This window comes from Anser cygnoides, chromosome Z (genome assembly GCF_040182565.1).
Source record: "Anser cygnoides isolate HZ-2024a breed goose chromosome Z, Taihu_goose_T2T_genome, whole genome shotgun sequence".
In the NCBI taxonomy this organism is placed as follows: Eukaryota; Metazoa; Chordata; class Aves; order Anseriformes; family Anatidae; genus Anser; species Anser cygnoides.
In genome coordinates, this window is record NC_089912.1 from 77562917 (window position 1) to 77571715 (window position 8799).

The following is an 8799-nucleotide window of genomic DNA, read 5'->3' on the forward strand; positions in this document are numbered from 1 at the left end:
TATCTACATGGGAGCTGCTCCAGTCAGCCACAAGCAAAGCAGACTGGCACTATCCCATGCTCAGACCCCAGGTGTGCACTCATCTGGGGAAAATGTGGACAACTCTGCCATGGGAGAAAATCACCAGGAAAGGTCGCTTGTTCAGCTGCAGGAGAAAGGTAGCACCGGATGTACACTTTGAAGTTATCTTCTGGTGTCACTCATAGGGAGCACCAGCTCATCTGCGTGCATCTCTTAAAGAGAGAAAGCAGCACGTTTTCTGCGACACTTAATTGTGTGGCAAAAAGGAGGTAAGGGTTTCATGTATTGTTAGAGGCCCTTAGAAATGCCAGGCACTGCCATGATCTCATTCCTGCATCTTTAGTAAGGAAAAGGCCAGAGCTGCTGGCACTCCAGCCGAGCCCTGGGCAGCCAGGAATTGCATCCTCTGCAGGATCTGCACAAAAACTTGGTGTCAGAAGTGTCATGTCAGGTGTGATTTCATCTCAGCCTATGTCTGTCTAACTTTCATTTCTTGGAGTGAGTCACAGATCAGTGGACCCAGAACCACAGGAGAAAAAAAAAAAAAAAAAAAATAACAACCACCAAAAACAAACAAACAAAAACAGAGCAACAGATTGTTTTGGCCTAGAAACTCTACTTTACATTGAAAATGAGAAGATTTGTATGAGTGATGGGGAGGTGGATACTGTGGGGCTGCACAAGCCCCACCTGAGGAAAGGCTCAGTCTATACATACTGACAGACAGAGTGGGGATCTGCCACCTCTGAACCAGAAGCCTAGTACACGGCAGGTTAATACCCATGGCATCTTCTTTTCTTCAGTACCGAGCTTGTCCCCACAAATACAGTGGGACTTCAGCTGCATCAGTCACCCTGCTGTTGTGCACTGGATGTCCCCTTAGGCAGATTAGTGCCAGGAAAGAGGGACACCAACTGGCTCAGGCTTCCCGACATGACATTGAATGCCCAGCGACATTTATTTATTTATTGTTAATTCTCGTACTGGGTCAAGCATGTTGTGAGAGAACATCTCCACCTCTGCCACTTTGGAACTGCTCTTGTGCCCAGCGGGTAAGTTAGTGGGAGAAGAAGAAGAGCATGCTGGCTTTGGTCCCGTGGCTTCTCCCACGTGCTGGCAACAGCAGGATCTTGCAGCAGGGTTTCCAACACAGTTTGGTTACTGGAGTTTGCTGTCATGGTGTCTCAGCTGAATCCTCACCTGGGAGACATTTTTAGTGCAGCAATAGTGATGATGGCTGTGATGTGGGAGGAAGCAGCTCCACATGCTCTTTCTCCTAAAACAGACCAAAAGGACAAGCTCTTCAAGCTAATACCACTCTGGTCTACAATGAGGCCAATCACACTCGGGGGTCCTTTGGCTCAGATGACACAGGAGCACTCACCAGGCTGCACCTTGTCACTCTTGGTGTCCTGATGTGGACAGAGAGCCCACAGCTGCCTGTCCCTGCTCCCGGTGCCCTGGCACAAAGCCTGCCTGCAGTGTGAGGACGTCAGTGCATGCTGAGAGCTCAGGGCCACGGCCCCTCCATATACAGCTGGGTCCCACACCAATATCAAACGGGGCAGGAAGATGAAAAGCAAGGTCTGCTGTTGACTCCTATGCTCACAGGACCTTCTTGAAGTGAAAACAAGACCTCTAAGTCTCTCTCCCTTGCCTTATGCAGGGGTATATCTTTTTCATGAAATCTAATCATTGTTTTTCTTTAAGTGACCACTGACCTGCCTGTGAGCCCAGTGCTGATACACATACATCACCTTCTGCTACTGTGTTTCATAGCCTTATTTTTATGGATCACATTCTTTATTTCTTAACCCAGATACAATACTTCAAAGCTACCACTTGAAAAGCAGCAAAATGTGGTGCCTCAGCTGTTTGCACCCTATGATGAACAAGAGAATGAGAGGAAAGAAGGCAGAAGGATTTCGCTTGGAAAGCCAGGGAAATACTGCTAAAAGCCACTCTTGTATATGCAGCTCATCTCCCCAGAGCAGCCAGTATCACCTGTCACCCTGTCACTAATAACCCAAATAACCTGCACCCAGCGTGTGTCCCTGTAGAGGGGACCACTGGGCATCCCACAGTCCCCCTGATGAGACTGATGCCCTTCCTGCAATGCCCCTGTCCCCATGCCCTGGCTAGAAGCAAAGGTCCCAAATTTAGGGGAGACCCAAGGTCAGGGTTGTGGCTGCTGGGTGGCTTCCTGGAGACCAAGGCAGTGTGTTTGCGCTTCTGGGATCAGTCGGCAGCAATGAGGTGTCTTTTTTGCATGCTGATGTGGGGTCTCCTGGGACTAGAAAGCAATGTGACATGTGGAAATTGGTGTTCTCTCACTTTTCTTGTCCGTCCGTGGGTCAGACGTCCAGGGAGGGCATGTCATGTCCTAGGGCAGAGCTGCGACAAGGAGTCTCCTGGGTATTAAAAAAAGAAATAAAATAAAGAAGAGATTGAAATGACAAAATAAGATCCTTAGGTTCTTCATCTCTTTCCTCTCTTCCCCACCCACATATTAGTTGTCTATTAAATTTTCCAATAAAATCAGATATTTTTTGTCCCCTGCAGTCCAGATCTCCAGACACAACGCAGCATTTCTGATGATCTCATAGCAGTTTCCAGAACAAATGATAATGGCCACAGAACTCACCAATTTTTGCTAGAATCATTCCCCTGCCGTTCAGCATCCGGAGAAACATGTAATGTCTCTAAAGCAGCACAATGACTGCAGAGATGTTCCCCCTCCCATTTAGCCACCCAGGGGAGCAGCTCCACCACCAAGCAGGCAGAGCCATGTCTCTCTCCCTTTGTAGCATCCCATCCCTCCTGGTCCTGTGTTGCCATAAACAGGGAGCACAAAGTTGCTAGTGTAGTCCCAAAGCTTTAATTTTCATTATTTTTAATGACACAGGAACAAGTTGGAGGCCTGTCACCTTTGAACTCTGTGTAATGCCAATGTGAATCCAGGATGGGACAGGCTTACCATGCCTGTTCCTCCTGACTGTCAGCCTGCAGGGAAGTCAGATCTTCAGAAAAAGTAAAGAAAAAAAATGTTCATCGTATCTCAATCTACAAATGTATCACTTTCTGAGACAAGACAGCACATGTTGATAAGCTCTGAACTCCATCAGTTTCGTTACCTTTGTTACTAATTAGTGAAATAAGTTTTATCTGTCCCAAGATGTGTGTTATTCAATCAGTGTCAAATAAGACTGTCAGAGAAAGTCTTCCAAGTCATCGACATATTAATTACACCTTTTCAGATTGCAATAATTTAGATTGAATTTTTCTTCAAAATTTTAAGGTCTTTTTTTTCAAAATTGAAATTTCTTGAGAGACTTGTTTGCTTTATACTTGGAATAGTAGGAATCTTGGGGCCAGTCCCTACAGTTTTTGTCTCATCTTTCTTCAGCCACAAGCAATGGAGTATTGAATAATGAAAGAAAGAGTGATCACAGATTGGGAGCCTACGCTGAGGAATAAGCCAAGTCTCTAACTATCTTAGAGTGTAAATAGGAGCACCACAGATTTTGGTTCATTCATTAAGAAAAGAAACTGAATCTGGCTCAACCCAAAGTAGATTTATATTTGTTTCCACTGAAACTAACATCTAAGAGAATGATTTCTCCTGGACAAAACAATGACTTTGATATATGAGCATGTAGGCATTTTTGTGGCTTACTTGGATTTTTAAAAGTCAACAGGAACTGCAAACCCACATTTATGTCCCACAGGAGAAGGTTCGTGATGCTGCAGCTTCCACTCTGACCAGTTCTGCCCTGCCATCCCCATGGAAAGCACACACACTTTTCCTCATGCTTTCACTCAATAAACAAAGTGAATTTTCATTTTATGTTCCAGAAAAAAAAAATAATAAAAATAAATGTTATTTTCTTTATCACTTTAACACTAGGTGAGTGCTTATGACAGAGAACGGGGGTGAGTTGGGCAAAGGGGTTCAGCCAGGAGAGGCAAGTTTATATTCAAGATCATAAAGCAGAAGAAAATGGAGAATGAACATTGGAAAAACTATTCAGTAGATACTGTGGCAAGCCCTGTCCCTTGGGTCAAATAAGAATGGGTTACAGCACAGCCTACATAGCACTGGGAATAGTTAGGCATTAGCAGAAGGACAGGATACAGTATGTACATGCTTGACATTTTGCTTCTCTGTGATGCTATGAAACCCTTCTCTGGAACAGTTTAATAAGCCAGAATTAATATTGCACTTTCCCATGAAGATGCAAGAACATTTTCCTTGCTAGGGTTGTCTGGGAGAGATATGTTCCCTCTGAACAAATCACAGGAGATAGCAAAATTGGAAACTTAATCCACAGCATTTTCAAAGTATAATAAGTAAGTTAAATAACTTTTTAAGTTTTTTGCCATGTGTCAAGGATGTATGAGGCTGTTCCTCAAAATAGCTTCCCTGTATGCTTTGTAACACATGCTGGAATTTCCCTTCTCCTCCTCCACACTCACTTCACCTCTAAATTCAAGCACTGATGAGTACAATTTGTACAAGACTGGGATATTATTGTAATAAGGCAGATACTCCTATTGAACAGTTAAAAATATGTATGCTCAGGAAGATATTTAAACAAATTTGGTAGATTTATGAAATACCTTGATGTGTTTGTTTCCTTCTTGTGTTCTAGTATTTACAGGTTGTTTTAGACAGATATTTTTCCCAATGTGTAGGATAAAGTCATGCTGCAGACAGCATCATTCATTCATTTGGTTATTTCAAGGAACCATTTAAAAATCCTGCATCACATTATTCAGACATTAGTTTCTTCAGTCCTGTTCAGAACTGAAGCCAGAGAGCTGCAAACAATGTGTGTGTCAGAAAATGAGAGTACTTCTTGGACTATAAGTACCTAGCAGTCTCTCTGACTTACAGCTTTTCATTTTAACATTATGGGCATTTACAACCATCTGTATTTTATCCTGAATTTCTCTGAAACTAGAACAAGTAATGCAGTTAGCCAGCACGTAACATACAGTTTCAAACACTATCTATTAACTCTGAAGTAATTGTCCTCCACTGCCTTTGCCTGAGGTCTTCCCTGTTCATTTTTACGGTCATGAGATTTTGGGATTTGTTTTGTCCAGACCAACTATTTTACCTGATTGTTTTTTTAATAAATTGTCCCCAGGTCATCTGCCATTAGCAGTCCCTGTCTCAAAAAAATGTCTTTTCCGTCTAGCTGGTGCCTTGCATAGCAGTAGCTGTATCTTTAATCACGTAAATATTATTAAAGTTGTCTTGAGGTTTAGTTGCTTTGACTGGTCTGTCTATATCTTTAAATAACTATTGGGCTTTGAAAGATGTATTTCATAAGTATCTCCTCTTAGATGTCACTGCCATCTGCACTTCGGCTGTCCGGGTACATGCAATTTGTTTTTTCTTTTCTTCCTTACCGAAGTCACAGCCTCTTTTGATGAAGTTGGTCTCACTAAGTTGCAGTGTGGCAGCAGAGCCACAGCTTCAGTCCTGCCCTGCTGCAGGGAAGGTCACTGGATGACAAGCAGCACCAGGGACTGGTGGCCATCCCAAAAGGTGCACGTTTCTGGGAGGCAGCTGCTGACATCAGCCACCAAACTCAGGTTGCCTTCAAGGCCCATCCTTTGAGTCATGCAGTGTGTTAAAAAGATAAGGGCTAAGTAGTCAGTATTCCTTGAGTCTTCGTCTCCCTGCTTGGAGGATTTGCAGTAAAGCCACCACTTATTGTCAATATTGATTGACTGTTTTGATACTGATACCCACTTAAGATCAGCTGCTGTGTTTACATAAGCTGTCACAAGGCACCAGACAAAAATGTCAGTCTGTCAACCTGGGCTGGCTGGTAACCAGTAAACTAAATGTAGAAAATTGCGTGTCCTGAAGACAGCCCAAGTGCTGCCCAGGTCCTCAAAATAACATCTAAATGTGCTGTATGTTTAAAAATACACTGTTTCACTTGGGTGTTTGACTGGGCAACGGAACTTATGCCAATTAAATTAGGCACATCTTTTAAAAAAATTGCATGCAACTTTAAATAGAAATTGAGAAGAAGAAAAGGAAGAAAAAAATCAGCGACAGAGCTCCTGAGCTTGCAGCACTGTCATGCTCTTTGCTGCTCTTAAGCCAACAGTCAAGTCTGAAGTTTTTTCTACATTTTGCATTGATATAAACACCGAAGATACACTTTGCTACACACCCGCATTTCTCTACACACCCTCTTTCTTAAAAGATTTTCCTAAAATAAAAGCTATTACATGAATGTTATGCTCATTGTGAAATAGGCATTCTTATCATAGAACCGCAGAGCGATTTCAGTTGGAAGCCACCTTAAAGATCACCCAGTCCCACCCCCCTGCCATGGGCAGGGACACCTCCCACCAGACCAGGCTGCCCAAAGCCCCATCCGGCCTGGCCTTGAGCACTTCCAGGGATGGGGCATCCACAGCTTCTCTGGGCAACCTGTGCCAGTGCCTCACCACCCTCTGGGTGAAGAACTTCCTCCTAACATCTAATTTAAACCTACTCCCTTTTAGCTCAAAGCCATTCCTCCTTGTTCCATCACTCTACTCCCTGACCAAGAGTCCCTCCCCAGCTTTCCTGTAGGCTCCTCTAGGTACTGGCAGGCCACTGTAAGGTCTTCCCAGAGCCTTCTCATCTCCAGGCTGAACAACCCCAACTCCCCCAGCCTGTCTTCACAGGAGAGGTGCTCCAGTCCCTTGATCATTTTTGTGGCCCTCCTCTGGACTTGCCCTACCAGCCCCACATCCTTCTTGTTCTGGGGGACCCAGAGCTGAATGCAGGGCTCCAGGTGGGGTCTCACGAGAGCAGAGCAGAGGGGCAGAATCACCTCCCTCGCCCTGCTGGCCACGCTGCTTTTGGTGCAGCCCAGGACACAGCTGCCTTTCTGGGCTGTGAGCACACATTGCTGGCTCATGTCAAGCTTCTCGTCAACCAGCACCCCCAGGTCCTTCTCCTCAGGGCTGCTCTCAATTCGTTCTTCTCCCAGCCCATATTTGTGCTTGGGATTGCCCTGACCCAGGTGCAGGACCTTGCATTTGGCCTTGTTGAACTTCATGAGGTTTGCACAGGCCCGCCTCTCAGACCTGCCCAGGTCCCTCCGGATGGCATCTCTTCCTCCCAGCGTGTCGACCACACCACACAGCTTGGTGTCATCGGCAAACTTCCTGAGGGTGCACTCGATCCCACTGTCCTTGTCACTGACAAAGATGTTAAACAGCGCTGGTCCCAATACCGACCCCTGAGGAACACCACTCATTACTGATCTCCACTTGGACATCAAGCCATTGATCTCAGCTCTTGGAGTGCAAACATCCAGCCAATTCCTTACCCACCAAGTGGTCCATCTGTCAAATCCATCAAATCCATTCTTCTGTATGAAAGCAAAGGAGAAAATTTTTCAGTGCAGCAAGACATGGGCAGCTTTATTCAATTGCTGTGGCTATCACAAAGTGGTGGCTAGATGTACGTGCCTGACAAAACTTCAGCTTCCTTTCAAAGCCAGTGTGGTTTTCAGGAACATGTGGGGTAGCCTAGGAATACCAGTTTAAGAGACAAATGTCCAGAGGTGGCAGATGAGAGGAAACAAGCACCAGCCTTGGCTTTCTTGATTTGATAGAAGGCAACTAGTGCATGCAGAGTAGAGGTGAAATTACTGTTCTTTGTACACTAACTGCCTGGCATAGATGTCTTCATGGATTCAGTGCTATTGTTGTTCACCTTCTGAAAGAAAAACCTTTTTTAACTCTGTTGTAGGAGGAAGGTTTCCAAAAGTATTCAGTCACTGACTCAACATCTCACTGGCTTTGAATTAACTGCAGTGAAGAAAAGAAGAAAAAAAAGTAACATTTTTTTTCAAATCCTCAAACCCAGCAAACCCTAGTGACCAATATCTAAACCTTTTATTGCTAAAAAGGCAGTACTAGAAAACTTTTCACAAATTATAATGAGATTTCTTCCACTCCCTGCAGAACTTCAAGGAGAAACAACTCAATTTGATGATGCAGAAAGAATGTTGCTCTTCACTGACGCACATTTGGGAAAAAGACCCAAATTCTCCAGTATTATTCCTCTGTGCATTTCTACGAACACGTGCAGCAGAGAGGAAAAGCTTCCAGTACTGCAATACCAGATATGTTCAATTGTGCTTACCTGTGATGAAGACAGAAAGCACTATAGCCTTTTCCATGGACCTGCCTCCCCCTGAGGGTGCAGGGGAGAAGAGAAGGTGGTCGTGGATACGCACCAGGCCTGTGAACTCTGAAGTGTCCCCACCAGCACAGGCGCAGAATCACTTATGTAGGCACAGAGCCTTAAATAACCCGCTGACCCCATCACTTAGAGGTCTGCAAGCTCGTGCTGGCTGGCTGGAGTCTGCTGAGCCTTCGCAAGTCTCTGTGAGATGTGCTGTGCCACAAAAGCCACAAAGGAGGGAGATACAGACTCCATGCCGGGGTGGCTTGCCCTCTGAAATCCCAATAAATCTGTGCATTAACAGGGGCTGTTGTGAAAAGGATATGGAATGTGAAAAATGAAATTGAAGGAGGAAAGACACACAATGCTTCAAGGACTGCATAATTAAGAAAAAAAAAAAAAAAAGAAAAATATAACCAGACATAAAGGTTCCTGTTCAGATCTGAAAATACCAGGGATTTAACCCGATGCATGGATGGCATAGAGCAGGAACTTTATGATACACAACATCTGTGCCATGCAGCAGTGTTGGTGGTGACTCTTGTGTATACCTTTTTGTCTGCTGA

At 44.6% G+C, this 8799-nt stretch overlaps 1 long non-coding RNA gene across 1 annotated transcript; it reads right to left on the bottom strand.

The window, feature by feature from the left end:
• Nucleotides 1-616: 616 nt before the first annotated feature.
• Nucleotides 617-7533, bottom strand: LOC136789136 (uncharacterized). Its single transcript, XR_010827949.1, has 3 exons — nt 7371-7533; nt 1406-2432; nt 617-1297 (listed from the first exon to the last, which is right to left on the bottom strand). It is a non-coding gene; the product is annotated as an uncharacterized lncRNA (long non-coding RNA).
• Nucleotides 7534-8799: the final 1266 nt, after the last annotated feature.